The sequence below is a fragment of the Mercenaria mercenaria genome, chromosome 2, assembly GCF_021730395.1.
Source record: "Mercenaria mercenaria strain notata chromosome 2, MADL_Memer_1, whole genome shotgun sequence".
In the NCBI taxonomy this organism is placed as follows: domain Eukaryota; kingdom Metazoa; phylum Mollusca; class Bivalvia; order Venerida; family Veneridae; genus Mercenaria; species Mercenaria mercenaria.
In genome coordinates, this window is record NC_069362.1 from 46,882,888 (window position 1) to 46,898,255 (window position 15,368).

At 33.8% G+C, this 15,368-nt stretch overlaps 1 long non-coding RNA gene across 1 annotated transcript; it reads left to right on the forward strand.

Moving 5' to 3' along the window:
* Positions 1-8,183: 8,183 nt before the first annotated feature.
* Positions 8,184-12,104, forward strand: LOC128548483 (uncharacterized). Its single transcript, XR_008367087.1, has 3 exons — positions 8,184-8,351; positions 11,599-11,668; positions 11,928-12,104. It is a non-coding gene; the product is annotated as an uncharacterized LOC128548483 (long non-coding RNA).
* Positions 12,105-15,368: the final 3,264 nt, after the last annotated feature.

A 15,368-nucleotide genomic window follows, 5' to 3' on the forward strand; every position in this document is an offset into this window, starting at 1 on the left:
CGGTTTTTATAATATGCCTATATTCTACTAAGATGAAATCAACAACTGAAGTAACTGCTAGTAAAGAGCAGAGATGAAAATGATATAGTACTTTCTACAAGATGTCTGCATACATAATTGTGGCCGTATTGATCACTGTAAATGGTAAGGTACTGGCTTATGACAGCGCCGTTTTTGTTTATTATTATTGGAATACAACTAATCTTAAATTAAACAGAACAAATATGCAAGAACCGGCACTGTTTGAAGCCCTCTCAAATTGCAGATCACAATCTTTGTTTTAAAGATATATCTTCAATCATAGAGAGGGACAAACATATAACTCACAGAAGCCCGATATTATAAAGGCTTATAATACCGTGTGCGGTTACTACCTGCGTTGAGTCGTATACGGATGCATTTTGTGAAAGCCCCTCAAATGCTACATCAAAAGCTTAATACACAGATATGTTTTCAATGCCAGATAAGGACTAAAAATTAGGTCAAAGAAGCCCGAATTACGAAGGCTTGTAATATCTTGAGAGGTCCTCACTTGCATTTAGTCCTCTATGAATGACGTTTTGTGAAAGTTGAAAGAAATCACCCAGTACCATATTATATCCAAATACAATGTATAGCAACATTTGCTCTGTAAATATGAAATTTTCCTCAGAATTGATACAGTCACCCTGCCCTAACCAATGAACTGAATTGGCGGCAAACCCCCCCAAATAGTTACATTTGCTTTATAAATGTTAATATCTACATCAAATTGATCCCCGCAGTAAATCCTCTCAAATGGTATATCAAAAGCTGAAAACACACATGTTTTTATGCCAGATCAGCACAAAAACGTAGGTCATATTAACCCGAATTACCAAGGCGTGTAATTTCATGCGAGGTCCTATTTGCATGATCCCTATACGGATGAGAAAGAAATCAACCAGTACCATATATTTTTGATATGCAACATATAGTAACATTTGCTCTGTAAATATTAAATTTTACTCCAAATTGATATCGTCATCCGGCCCTAACAAATGAACTGAATTTGCAGTGAAACCCCTCAAATTGTAGATCACAATCTTAATTTCAAAGCTATATCTTCAATGATAATGAGGGACAAACACATAAGCCACAGTAGTTGGATATTACATGTGCGGTTCCTACCTGCGTTGAGTCATATACGCATGCGTTTTGTGAAAGCTGAAACAATTAACTAGTGAAATATAGGTTAGGGCCAAAAGTGTCTACCTTGCACCCCCCCCCCTACTCCCCACGACACACACACAACACACGATTTTGATAAAACACTGAGAGTAAACAATGTAAAACATAATAAATAATTTCAATCATGCATATGCCTATGGTATACTCAAACGTTGAGTAATTCCAGTTGTTTGTACTTAAATCTTGTAATATTTGTTTAATAGTTGTTTAAAAATGCAAAAGCCGTGTTCTGTACATTTATTTTAACCCCGACGCCAGTAGAATTTATTACGTGCACACCCGACGCCGGGTGAACCATTAGTCTTTCCTAAGAGACCTCATCTGTGGGCTCACCAAAACAGCTGGTTTTTCCTAAATCATCAAACCTGCCCGGTTTTGCAGCCAGAATCACCTTCAACCCCATTGTTCTTGCCTCCCGAAACCTTCGAAACGAGAGACAAGAACGAAGTAAGGCAATTCAGTGCTATTACAACATTGACGGAAGAATTCTTTATTTGCACAACCAGTCAATGTCATAACAGCAGGCTGTAACCGTTAACAGACAAGGCGATCCAGTACACAAACCATACTGCAAGCTACCTTTAAACAGACAAGGAAACGTCAGATTGACTTCCGGAACTAAGCATAACAGAACTCGTCTCAATGATATAAAAGTTGAAACCGGTTATATATAGTGTATATTCTTTATTATAATAGTGTTATGGTTTTGAAATATCATAATTTTATTTTTATGTGTTATAATTTATTCAATTACTTTTTGTTTCTAAATAATAACAACTCCTAAAGTAATTTATTCTTCCAATATTAATTAAAATAATTGTATGAATTTCAATTATCAAAGGGAGATATTACTTTTTTTTAATAAAAAGAGGATAGATTTGTAAATAACCAACCTTATTAATATTTGTTATATTTAGCATTTGGTTTCCCGGTCTGTGTTATTTTAGTTGTTATATTTAGCATTTGGTTTCCCGGTCTGTGTTATTTTAGTTTGAAATTTTCTTGTTTCATGGATAATTATTAATGTATTATTGGTATTGTGTACATTTTGTGTCATTTCTAATGTCTTTAACAGTTGTTTTATCTATGTAGAAGGATTACAAAACAAGGAAGTAAAAGAGTTATTTAAACAGAAAATAAATGTGGTCTAAATTCAACCACATTATATTTTACTTCCTGTATGTTATATTAGGCCAAACTTATTCTACATTTTGTATCTCGGTGTAGTGTTTAAAGTTTTTAAGTGGAAACTATTTTTAAATAAAGACATATGTTTTCTTCATTTTAAATCATCTTTAATTAAATCATCTTTAGTTAAATCAGAGGTTTTTATTGGGTTTAAAACCTGTGGATTTTAAATTGTCCGACATTGGTCGGTTCGGACCAAGGGTTAAAAGGTCAAATGGGGTTAGATTGACTTCGCACAAACAATTACTTTACTACTGACGCCTTGAATAAAGACCAAGTTGAGCATTCTGTATGAATTTTCATACTTTTATTTAGTATTATAACCAAGTAACTTATTATGGCTTAGGTATTGTTCATCAGGATAGATAATAGATATTAACACACTTAATTATTGCAAACTTTACGAAAGAATCTCGATGAAGGCACGACGTCGTTAACGCCGTTAAAATATCTTCAACGTGCACCAGGCCCCTATAAGTGACAGTTTTTGAAGTAGCGTGACTACTGACAATATGATAATAATCAGGTCAAATTTGTAGTGAATTTAGACGAGAAATTGCGATTCACACTGGTATATATTTTGATTTGCTTCATTAATGTATATAAAAGCTAGTCTAAGAGTAAAATTATAAGTTAGTTTTGAACGGTCCTCATATTCCAGTGACTTTAAATCTGAAACTCAATAAATCTAACTGTCAATAAAATGTATTGTTAAATATTAAACAAGTATGCCCACGGGCAGAATGTCGAGCCCGCCAGCTGTTAAGTGTGACCTTGCCCTTGGACCTAATGACCTGGTTTTTGCACATGACACTCCCGCTCATATTGGTGATCATTCATACCAACTTACATCAAAAATCCACCAGGTATGAAAAAGAAATGCTCCGAACAAACTTCAATTTGAATTTTGACCTCCAACTTTGATCTTGACCTTTAATATAGGAACATGGGTTTTGTGCATGGCATGTCTTCTTATTGAGGCAAACATTCATGCCAAATATAAAAAAGATTGGTCCATGCATGTAAAAGTTATGGTCCGAACAAAATCGGACGGATGCGCGGACACCAAACCGCCAAAAGTGGCGGCTATATTGAGCTCACCACAAGCGGGCTCAACAAAATGATAAAATAGGATGTAAACGAATTGTCTGCTACAAAATTGCTGAATTAGAATCTACCTTTAATAATGACGAAAAATACTTTTAAATTAAATCGCCTATAGTTTATCAGTTTGGCATTTGTAGGAGACTGATGTATTGATTATTATTCAAGCCTATCATTTCTTTAAATTCTCTAAGGGCATTCGTTTCAAGTGAACAATAAATTGAGTAAATAGAAACTACATGCGATTTAACTATAAAAAACCATATTTTCATAGATTATTTCATTTTTATTGCATTTAAGTGTAGCCGATAAATTGGGAGTTAGCGACCTAGGAATAGTGATGTAGGCAACAATTACGTCATTATCAAATTCATCAAGTCAAAGGTTATCTGAGGAGAGGGTTGCAGCAGCGGTTGGTATATTTTTCTTGTGTTATTGTCTAATACTGATTATGATGTCACATTTTATGATGTCAGAAATTGATGACGTCACTACTGTAAGTAATCAGTATGACAGTTAATCAATTAACATGTGACTGCATGTGTTTATAATTTAGCTTTTTGTAAGCTGTTTAATATATCTCGCTGGCTTTAACAGCTCTTCTTCTAATCAAAACAAGATTGTTCACGTTAGACAGCAATTCACAGTAGAAATTCCTTTGTACCTGTGCTTCTTTAGATTTCACGGATATAGGTTTCGCTGTATCTGATTCCGGTTGTTTGCAGAAGTCCTTTTTTTGTATTCCGAAAACTTTGAATCGAAGTATAATTCATCTAGCGATTAAGACATATTTGAAATAAACTTTACTACTTACGAAATACTCATATATATTTTGCAGCCAGATCGTAAACCCGATTTTTTCCTTAAAAAGTGATTGTAAGTTACGATTATATTCTCCTGAAAATAAGTACATTTCAGATCCACTATTTAAGCTGAAAGTTTGATATAATGTTATATGTAATATATTACAACATCAAAACACATTTCAATGAAATGACTTATCTTTTAACTGGTGTCACACATGTGCATGGATAAGTGCTACTTAGGATTGATAAAGTATCTCTTTATGATCTCTTGTACCATGCCTACAAAACACAATGTAGACCTAATAAATAAGGGCTCTTAAAAATCGTAGCGTTGGGCTGTACGAATCGATCGGCTCTAAATAGTTTATCTTTGTCGGTCTGTTATGATCGTATATATTTTATTGAATTTTAAGGCGTAACGATACTAATCTTTACGAGGACTGTTAAAAATAACGCATACTTTTCACTAGGTTTTATATACTTTGATGAAGCGAATCAAAAAGATAAACCATGATCATGATTCGCAATTTTTCTACTAACTTCATTGCAGAGATCATACAGTCAGGAGCTACGCCACTTCTAAAACAGTCATTAACACGAACCCGGCGCACGTTGATTATATTGTAACGGCGTCTTGCTTTCATCAAGATGCTAAGTCAAAAACATCTTATTTTTGCAAATGTAGTACGATTTTTCTTGTTGAGAGGCAAATGGGCAATATGAATTAGTTAACATAGTGCTACACATAAAAATAAACTGATCAAATGACTATTACAGAAAGTACATGTTGCCTTTTAAGCTCGTCTGTATTTTGAAAAAAAAACCTACAAGGTATTGTCGTCACGTGATCGTCGGCGTCGTCGTCGGTGTTAGCGTAGGCGCCAGCGTTGGTTAAATTTTTTGTTTTAGTCCACGTTTTCTCAAAACCTTAAAGAGCTACAGCTTTAAAGCTTCGCATACTTAATTATCATCATTTAGGAAACTGTGTAGGCCACTCTGATATAAATTTTGTCAAAATTATGGTCCTTGTATTTAGAAAAGTTTTGTTTAGATCCACCTCTTCTCAAGAACTGTAAGAGCTACAGCCTTGAAACTTTGCACATTTGTTTATCATCATTAGGGCACTGTTTAAGCAAGGAAACGTAACTCTAACTGCATTTTATCAGAATTATGGCCCTTTTTGTACTTAGAAAGTCTCAACTATAACTCTCTCTTACATATTGTCCAGTGTTTGTAGACGAGCGATGGCACCCGCAGGCGGGTTTCTTGTTTACTAAATTATGTTCAGTAATTGTGTATATTTGTACTTAATATAAACTAAGATCATTAAGGTTACGGTAAATTCGCGTTCTTTTGAACATTTATTATATGTTTTATAACGTTAATCAAAAACAATTAGTCGTCATATTACAGTACTGACAGTACTAAAGTATTAGAAATTCTTAGAGAAACCCGTAATCTAACATCAATTCAAAAACAAAACATTTCGTTTAAGAGACAGCCCTTGAAACAGAAAATTTTCAAATAAATACCTGTATGAAACAAATCAGCAACTAAATAAACTACCAAATGTGGCAATTATTCAAAATCTTCTTGCATGCCCGACAGGATTTTCCCGTACTTTTCCGGTGCTAGAAAAACTCATCTTACACCCAGGGTTGTAAGATGACTCACGCGCTATAATTTATGAATGAACGCGTAAATTCATACGCTGCTATAACAGAATAACGCCTTAAAGAAAAACCTACGTTTTTCTTTATATCTTCTACAATTGAAGAATAAGGCACGCAAGAAAAAGAATCAATCACTGGCAACGGGTAAAGATTGGAATATCCGGCACTCAGGTAAATGTTTAGGCGGTAAACCTCGTGCCGGATATTCCCATCTTTACCAGCAGCCAGTGAAAGATTCTCATAATCATAACTTAGGTCTGTCATTTTTCCTGTAGACAGCTCGATATCATACAACGTTACCATCCAGATGTATCTTCTCCCACACAAATTGAATGATTTGTCAGCAACAATTGATTCTTTTTTTTTGGTGTTGGTGTGTTTGTCTTCCATTCTCTGAACGATTACAACTCACTTAATAGTATTCAAGAATGTTTCCTTACTATTATTTTCTGTCTTTCAGTATGTCACATTGATGTTTCGGACGTTCAGCATTCAAATGTTTCTATCAGAAACAAACCACTGTAAGGTATGTGTGCAACTATATCTTCTCTGCAGATTGAATACAAAATAGTGTCTTATGAAAAAGAACATTCAGAAAAACCTTATTACAATAAAACATATCTAAGAATACGTTAGTTCAACTACATAAATAAAAACAATTTCTAGGTGGGGGGCTCCGTAACCAAGCGATTAAGGTGGTTGATTTTAAATCACTTCCCCCTTACCTATGGGTGTTCCTGGCTTATAATTCACGGAGGGGCACCTGGGGTCTCCCTCCATCATCAAAGCTGGAAAATCGCCGACGTTAAACACAACAAATATATATATACGTGTGTAACCTCCGTAACATTAATTCTTCTTCTTAACAGAAGCATATTTTTAAAAATATACTGTATAGAATAGGTTTTAAGTATTACATAATGGCGTAGACATTACTGAACCAGAATGAGTCATATTGGGCTGCAGTAATTAAATCAGGACAACTTCAATGCTGTAAGACAAACTATCTCACCTCCATAACTGTATTGTGGAAAAATGCATCACATTTTTACTAAAACAATAGTGAGAATGTATATTAAATCTGAATCATAATTCTCATGTCTCTCTTTGGTGAAACTTTCATTTATAAAATTTGAATGCCGCAATGGAATTCACGAAGTTCAACACAATGTTCCTTTTCATAGCGCGCTAGCAAACATGTTTAAATAGGCAGCACTGTATTATGTAATGTTTTACGGTCAAACCAAATTGCAACAGCAGAGAAAACACATTCTAACACCGTAAAACATAATTACATGCACATCATGGATTAGAATAAATTTGTATACATTTATAAACTTACCTCCTATGCCTAACATACATTTCCATCACTTAAAAATCTTTACATATAAACCTCTGCTTCATTTTGAGTGACACATGTTGTGCTTTCCACATTTTAGTAGGCAGATGTTATGTTATAGAAGGGATAAGTTTAGGAAGAGATAAAGTTATTTAAATATTTGGTAATAATTTAAATACCGTAATGGCATATATTGAAAACAAGCATTCATAGTAAATGCTACAGACCCAGAGGGAAAACACCATTGTTGTTACGTATATTTGAAAAATGTCCCCGTTACTGAGTAGAGATTTTCAATCCTGGCAAAATATAGATGAACTGGAAACGACAATATCAGAAATATTTACTCATCACATAGTATCTAAGAAGTTTTTTTAAGTAATAACATTTGACGACAGTTAGTGTCACATTTGCCAGTAATCTATACCTGGTTCAAAATACTTTGTTTAGACATTAGTTCATATTAGGGTAGGTGAGTATTGTTTTGGGCGACAGTACCATGTACGACCTGGCTGAATGCATTTTGTGTTTATATACAATTGAAAATGCCTGTAAGCAATTACAGTGAGCCCTCTTTCAAACTATTGCATGTAGTTCACAGTGCACAAATGTATAGAATTATTATTTGATTCAGTATACTTGGCGACGTAGCAGAAATGAGCAAAATGCTTTGTAATAGATAACCAAGAATGCAGGAGGCAATGATTTTTCTAAAGTGGGTGAAGTGGTTTTGGCTGTAATACATTATCCAATCAATAAATTATAGGCTTAAAAGTAAACATCATTGACACAAACAATGGCTATCAACTTATGATGAGAGCATAGATAAGGCATACACCCGTGTACGGTCGAAGCATTGTTCAGTTTATTATGTAAAATAGAAACATCCAACATTACAAATACCGCAAAAAGCTTTGAAAACTGAGTTTAAACTATTTTTGTGAAAAGCATAACTGTTTAATTGCTGTGCGGCAAAATTTATTAAAGCATACTGGAGCTAAAAATTTCTACTAGGAAGCCTCTCTGTCTCCTGTGAGTAAATAAAATTATTTTATTACATGACTGTATTCTATTGTTTCTCTGATTGGCTGAAAACGGTTCGAAAAGTAATGAGTACATATCATATCAACTTATCTTGGGTTATAAATAGTACGAAAATAAAAATAGATCGAAATAGGTGCTTGGAAAACCAATATCAACCTGATTTGGTCTGAATTTATTCCTTATTTATTTATTAAAGTTACAATTGTAATAACAAGACTAACTTTACATTTATTCATGTAATAAAACAATTATTGACTTTTTCATAGGTTGATATCAAGATTTATCAACCCTCAAAAAGTTATATTCACCTCGCCTTCGGCTCGGTGAATATAACTCTTTTCGGGTTGATAAATCCTGATATCAACCTATGAAAAAGTCGACAATTGTATAATTTCTTCCAAATATTTTGCCATATTTAATGTAATAAATAGAGGATATTACATGAGTGTCTTTTCATACTGAATTTATTAAACTCGTTGAATAAAATGATAAAATGCGAGGCTGTGCCGAGCATTTTATCAATTTTATTCAACGAGTTTAATAAATTCAATGTGGAAAATCACAAATGTAATATTCTTTTTATCACATGTTAGCCTGTCCTGTCGAAACATTAGATTTTCTACTTTCTTTTACTATATAAACAAGTCAATTTGACCAACGTTACCTATACTATAAACGACGTCGACGTCAAAGCTTTATTACACTAGTGTATTATCATTTTTATTTAATGGCTTTATAACACTCCCACGACGTCAAACATGTGATAAATGTATTTATTTAAATTTATATCTATCATTATATGTAACACTGACAGATACTTTAGTTATCTGAATAAATTTTATATTAACCCTTACCCTGCTGAATTTCTATAATGAACTTGTCCAGCTTTCAATTTTGACAGTACTGTTAACTGTTGAAAGGGATGTTTACTTAAAAGATAGTGACTGAATTACGTACAGTGCATATCATGATTAGACTGCACGGATGTGTAGGCTGATCATGATCTACACTCTGGTCGCAAAGGCAGAATCAATCGTGTCAAGCATGATAATAGTTAAAGGGTTTATCCGGAAATAAACACCAAAATTTCACAATTCTGAAAAAACAAATATCAACGTTTATTAGATATTACCAGTCCCTAAGTTTGATAATTTTTAAGGTTGACCGTACGATAAAAGTGTAGCCGGATTACTTTAATTGTACACATCACTTCATTACGAGACTGACGCGTTTTCAAGCTTTTCTATTTATATTACTTATTACCTTGATGACCTAGATTTCACTGAACGGCTTGTTCTGTCTTTTTTACTACCAAATGAAAATATTTTCTAAATTTCGGAAACATTTACATAACTCTGGAGTTCTGCCCCTCTAACGCCGAAACACAAAACAATGAAATTGTTTTGCGCGTTTTAAGCATTTTTCTATTATATAGTGCTTCGTGTATACTTTACTTACGTTAGGAATAACAAATTGATTTTGTGTGAATCAACCATGTGAAACGGGTCTTATACCTGTTTAAAGAAATTATTGTTAAGTATCTGTGATGTTACATCATTGCTTACTTTTAAAGCGATGTTGCCTTATATCTATCGATGTAACTCATTGCACAGACAGTTGGGGTTCGGACCCCCATCCACCCCGCTCTACACCACCCCTGGTTGAGTTTAGCCAATAATTTTTAGAATTTTACCATGTATTGAGCATAGTCGACGATCACAAAACGCATTTTGTAACATTTCAGCGTGTTTTTAAGAAATGTATTTTTACCATGAATGCTCTCAAAACCACAAGATTTGAAACATCGCACGGACACTAATAGAAACTATAGCCAATTCAACTTTTAAATTAACCCCTACCAATGAACATGATGAATCACTGGTATCAATCGACGTGTCTGTTACCATTCTGTCAAATGGCACCAGTCTTGACAACTGTCATTTGTATTTCGTCGGGAAATCAATAAATATTATAAATCAGTCAATCTAAACACTTCCTTGCCAATTGATCCCTGCTTGGGTACCAAAATTAATACTGTTACGATTACATTATACCGGATTATCGCTTCAGTACATGTTACACGAGGTTTGTTTACATAGCGGAACTGTTTGTTTGCACCTTAGACAAATATTTTTATCGAAGCGTATAATTTTGATACCCGATTTATGACATGCACTACACAAAGCGAGGGTCAAGCGCAAGCAAGTATTCACATTGTTCGTGCGATGTTTCAAATCCTGTGGTATTGAGAGCATTGATGGTAAAAAATACATTTATTTAAAACACACTGAAATTTTACAAAATCCGTTTTATAATCTTCTTCTATGCTCAATACATGGTAAAATGCTAAAAATTATTGGCTAAACTTAACCAGGGGCGGAGGAGAGCGGGGTAGATGGGGGTCCGAACCCCAAGTGTCTGTGACTCATTGCAGACTTGAAGTGGTCTTCTGCGCATGCCCGAAAGTGATTATCAATTGTAGCGCACGGCAAAAATATGCATATTTTTGCATGATACTTTAGTGTACAATATGCATTAAAATTACTGACTAAAGGTTAGGGTTAGTATCACCATGGTTACAAAATATATACATTTATGATATTTTCGTTCAAATTTAGTTAATCCGGTATGTACCGGAGTCTGTAATTTATACCGGCGCTCCAAGTCTGCATTGAGTCACAGTCTATATCTATTAGAAAGTTACCTTGTAACTCGTTTCCATTTTCATATAAGAGTCTTATGTTATATAGTATGTCGGACTATACAGTGGGACATAAATGTTTTTCAGTTACGTTTATCGTTTCAAACATAGACCTCATGTAGACCCTCCACTCTCATCCCCACTCTGCAACGCACACACATGCATGCACACGCTCGCACGCAGGCATGCACACATTCAAAATAGAAACATATACGTGCCATATACTCACAACCAGAATTCTTTGAATATGTTTTCTCCAATTCATGTATGTAAGTACATGTCTTATACATCTGCGGATGTCTCTAAATTATTTTTGTACTTGTAGCATGTGTAAATGTTGAGTTCTTCTAAACCCGGGACTAGAGGGCGTGGACGGTAGCATGCATTTCCACTGCCGTCCATGGACAGGCTCAGTCAAACCGAGCCTGCAACATTTCCGTTTTTGTCGTGCTGAGTGACCTGTGGAGTTTCCACTCTTTCTATTATATATGTTAAACTGATATATAACTGCTCACAATAAAACTACTTTTGCAGTTACTTGACAAAATGTGGCTTGGAAGCAGATATTTCAAATTACAAACTATCATACTATTAGTAACAATTGGTAAGTTGTTTATTTCCTATTATATAGCACATTGACTTATAAATTTTAAAAAGTGATGGTTATTTAAATATCAGTCAATGTAATTCATTGATTTCATTACAATCGTGTTCAAAACGATTACGTTGTAAAATTTGCCATATAAGATGAATTGCATTCGATTCTATGTTAATGTCCGAACGTTACGTCGAAACCAAAGCTAAACGGAAGTAGTTTCTTAGATAGAATTTGCCATTTTGTATATTTAACATTTGTTTCACAGGAGGAAGCATGTGCAGCTTTCCAGTCATAACTGGTAACCCAAGATATGTCTCAGTTTCCGATGGTACTCCGGATGGTAATTTGCTGCTATTCTTAATAAGTTAAGATGGTATTTGGTCTAAAACTGTGCACTTTTTTTTGATTAATTTTATATCTAGAGGTGTTCTTTAAGGCCGACTTTGCTTTCAAAATTAGTTTGATTTATTCCTGTTTTCGGCCTTTTTACACGGGATCGATATCAGGATACCGCTCTACTTAGTAATAACTGGTATTTGCACATCAACATCTACCTTGATAAAGCATGCAAATACATGTGTATGTTGCGATTAACACCAGATGCGTTGAAATAGATACTTGGGACAACCTATTTGGATGCGTCGACATCGGACAATCATTGTAGGTGCATCATTATATATCATATACCTTGGACAAACTTTGTCGGTCCTATCTAGTCAGGATATCGGACCATAATGATAACCGATATATATACATGTACATCACCATCAGTTAAGATGAAGTGCATATATACAGGTACTCCTTTCTGGTTTACATCAATACCTTCAAATTACCACAGGAACTCGTATGAACGGTTAAAAATAGCTCTTTAATATTTCAACGTCATAATAATCGTATAATGCTTACATAACATAAAAGTGCGTTCCAGAAGTTGACAATATGGCATCGTAGAAATGAATATTACATCGTAGAAATAAATACATCGTCATAGATTAACAATAGAGGACCTAGGCCTATGCAATGGGATGTTCTTCAGTCAAAGCACTTATATATAGAATCTACATCAGTACAAAGCATTATAGTATGTGAATATAAGTAGTATTACGTAGACTAATGCATCTCTTTGGTTCTGCCATAACGTGGTAATTCAGACTAGGCATACTGCAAGGTTCGGTTTTACATGGTCTTGTACTTACTTCATAATATTGTTGTTGTTGTTGTTGTTGTCCTGTAAGGCTAAAAGTGCCTATTCTATGAATTTTACTTTCTGCTCTTTAAAATAAAGTTAAGACTGCCTAATAAGTGTTTCATTTACCTTGTTAAAGAGCTTTTTATGTATTTCTGAATAGAAATGTCTCGTCTGTGAGTTTTACTTCTAAAGGTTTTACGGTTGAGAAGAAAATACTGACAGAACGCGGACACCCGTATTTATAGCCTTCGGAGTGCCAATGGCAACGGCTTTGACCAATGAAAATCCCGGCTTAAGACTAGATACTGTGATACGCCCAAAGCAACATTTAACAATGAGAACAATAAAAGTACATTACATTTCAGGCTATAATAGTACAAACACGGCTTAAAAGAAAAGTCACATAATTATACATGATATACGTTATGAAATAACATATTGACAAGAAGCCAGAGCATTATACGCTGAGCGTAGTGATACATTCAGACGAAATTTGTTACGCTAACAATATATAGTACATACATAGTAAAATGTTAAAATTGATATGAAATATCCGGCTTACACCAGGCTTTAAGTTATTTAAGCATAAATATGAATCCCTAAAAGTTTCATTCATGACAAAGATACATTCACGAAAAGCCGGACCCTAAAATGTAGAAGTAGTCCAAAGTTCCGTGTCCGCCATTTTTGAATACCGTAAATGACACAAGGCAGCATCGTCAGAAATGTTCCAATACGTCTGTAGATAGTCATGATGTGGTAATAATTTCTTCCTGTACGTGTCGGGGAGTAATTAATTTATTCGCTTAAAGAACAATCTGCCTCCTAGACTAATTATTGCAAGAGTTACGTATCCTAATGTAGAGTACTCTCTCACAAGGAGAAATGTCAACAACGATGACATTCTAATTCTTATGAAGAATCTTTGTAGGAAACAGTCCATCTGAAGGAAAGTTACTTAGGTATGACGTGTATAAACACTTTAAATATTGAAAACGGTCCTAGTATTAAGTTAAATTACTCTAGTTCAGCAGTTACTTGTATGCTAAATTTTTATTTGTCACATAATTTCATGACGTTCATTTTGTAAGGGAGAATTCCATTACAATACAATCAAGCTAAACTCTGAAATTGTTTTAATTTTTCCAATCATGTAACAGCTATCTTATTTATTAATAACGACATAGGCATATGTAAAATGCTTGTCTCTTGATTTAGTTACATAGTCTGGAAGATGGAAGTATTGTTTATTGCAAAATACTAAATGATAGTCGCTTGCAATTTGCGGTTGAGTGTTTTATTGAAAAATAATATTACAAAAAATATGTTCGAAAAGAATCTATTATATATATATGAGCTAAAATATTAAATGAATAATGCTTTAATTTGGCATACATTTGTTAAAAAGCATATAGAGTACATGCTTTGGATATTAAGTTTTATTTTGCTGTTCATTAATTTTCAAATAAATAATTATATGTGTGAAACTTTATGTATACATTTCCGTTTACGTAAAAGTGTCTTCAATGTTTTTCATTACGTTTTTTATTTATTTGAATATTTTTTCAAAGGGATGATACGTTGCTTGTTTTCAGTGCATTAAAGACTGTCATAATATCATGTTAATCAGCAACAATAAAATCAGAACAATATCAAATACAATGACATTTTTCCATTTATTTTAGGAACAGTTCTCTTCGCCTTCTCGGCAATACATTCCGATGAAGGAGAACAAATCAGTGTTGGACCAGTAAACATTGAAACCGCTAATATAGTTTATGTGAATCAGACCTACGGTAATAATATCACAGGGCAAGTGATCACAAAGTCTGTTATAGACAGCGACCCGAGTGGCTTAGTATGTACATTTTGGTTCAGTGAATATATAACTGTAACAACGGTATTAAGAAAAATCTATATGTCAGAACAATGTACACGAATAAACTCATACGTATATAGATATTCTTGTATAGCTAGTTTTCATTTAAACGTGTTAGTATAATCTTAAGCTGAATTGCGATACATGTGTATTAATACTTTAAGCCATTGAAACACTATATTAGCTATGGTCCGAGAGCTCACGGACTTTTGTTGCAACAACTGAGGCCAAAAGAAGTTTATACCTTTTTGGTAACAGTATTTCATATCCTCCATGAAAACTCATTTCACTAGTGTCAAAGCCATGCCTATATATATTTTGTTCACGTATGTTTGTGATAAGGGAGGTAAAACTCACTTGTTAAAATTTAGAGGGTAGAGTAAAGTTAACGACTACCAGTTTTCACTGTTTAATTACAGTAACTACCTGATTGTCAGTAAATGTATATATGTCAACCAATTTCAGCAAAACGAAATTCATCAAAAATGAATTAAGGGCAAACCTGATGTTTAAGGTCAAAAGTCAAATTTATGTATAGATCACAAAAAAATGGCATATTTTAAATTTATTTTTATTCTTAAAAATTAGTTTGTTACCATAAGTCACTCAGTTTTATTTATGTAATGTGTATACAACAG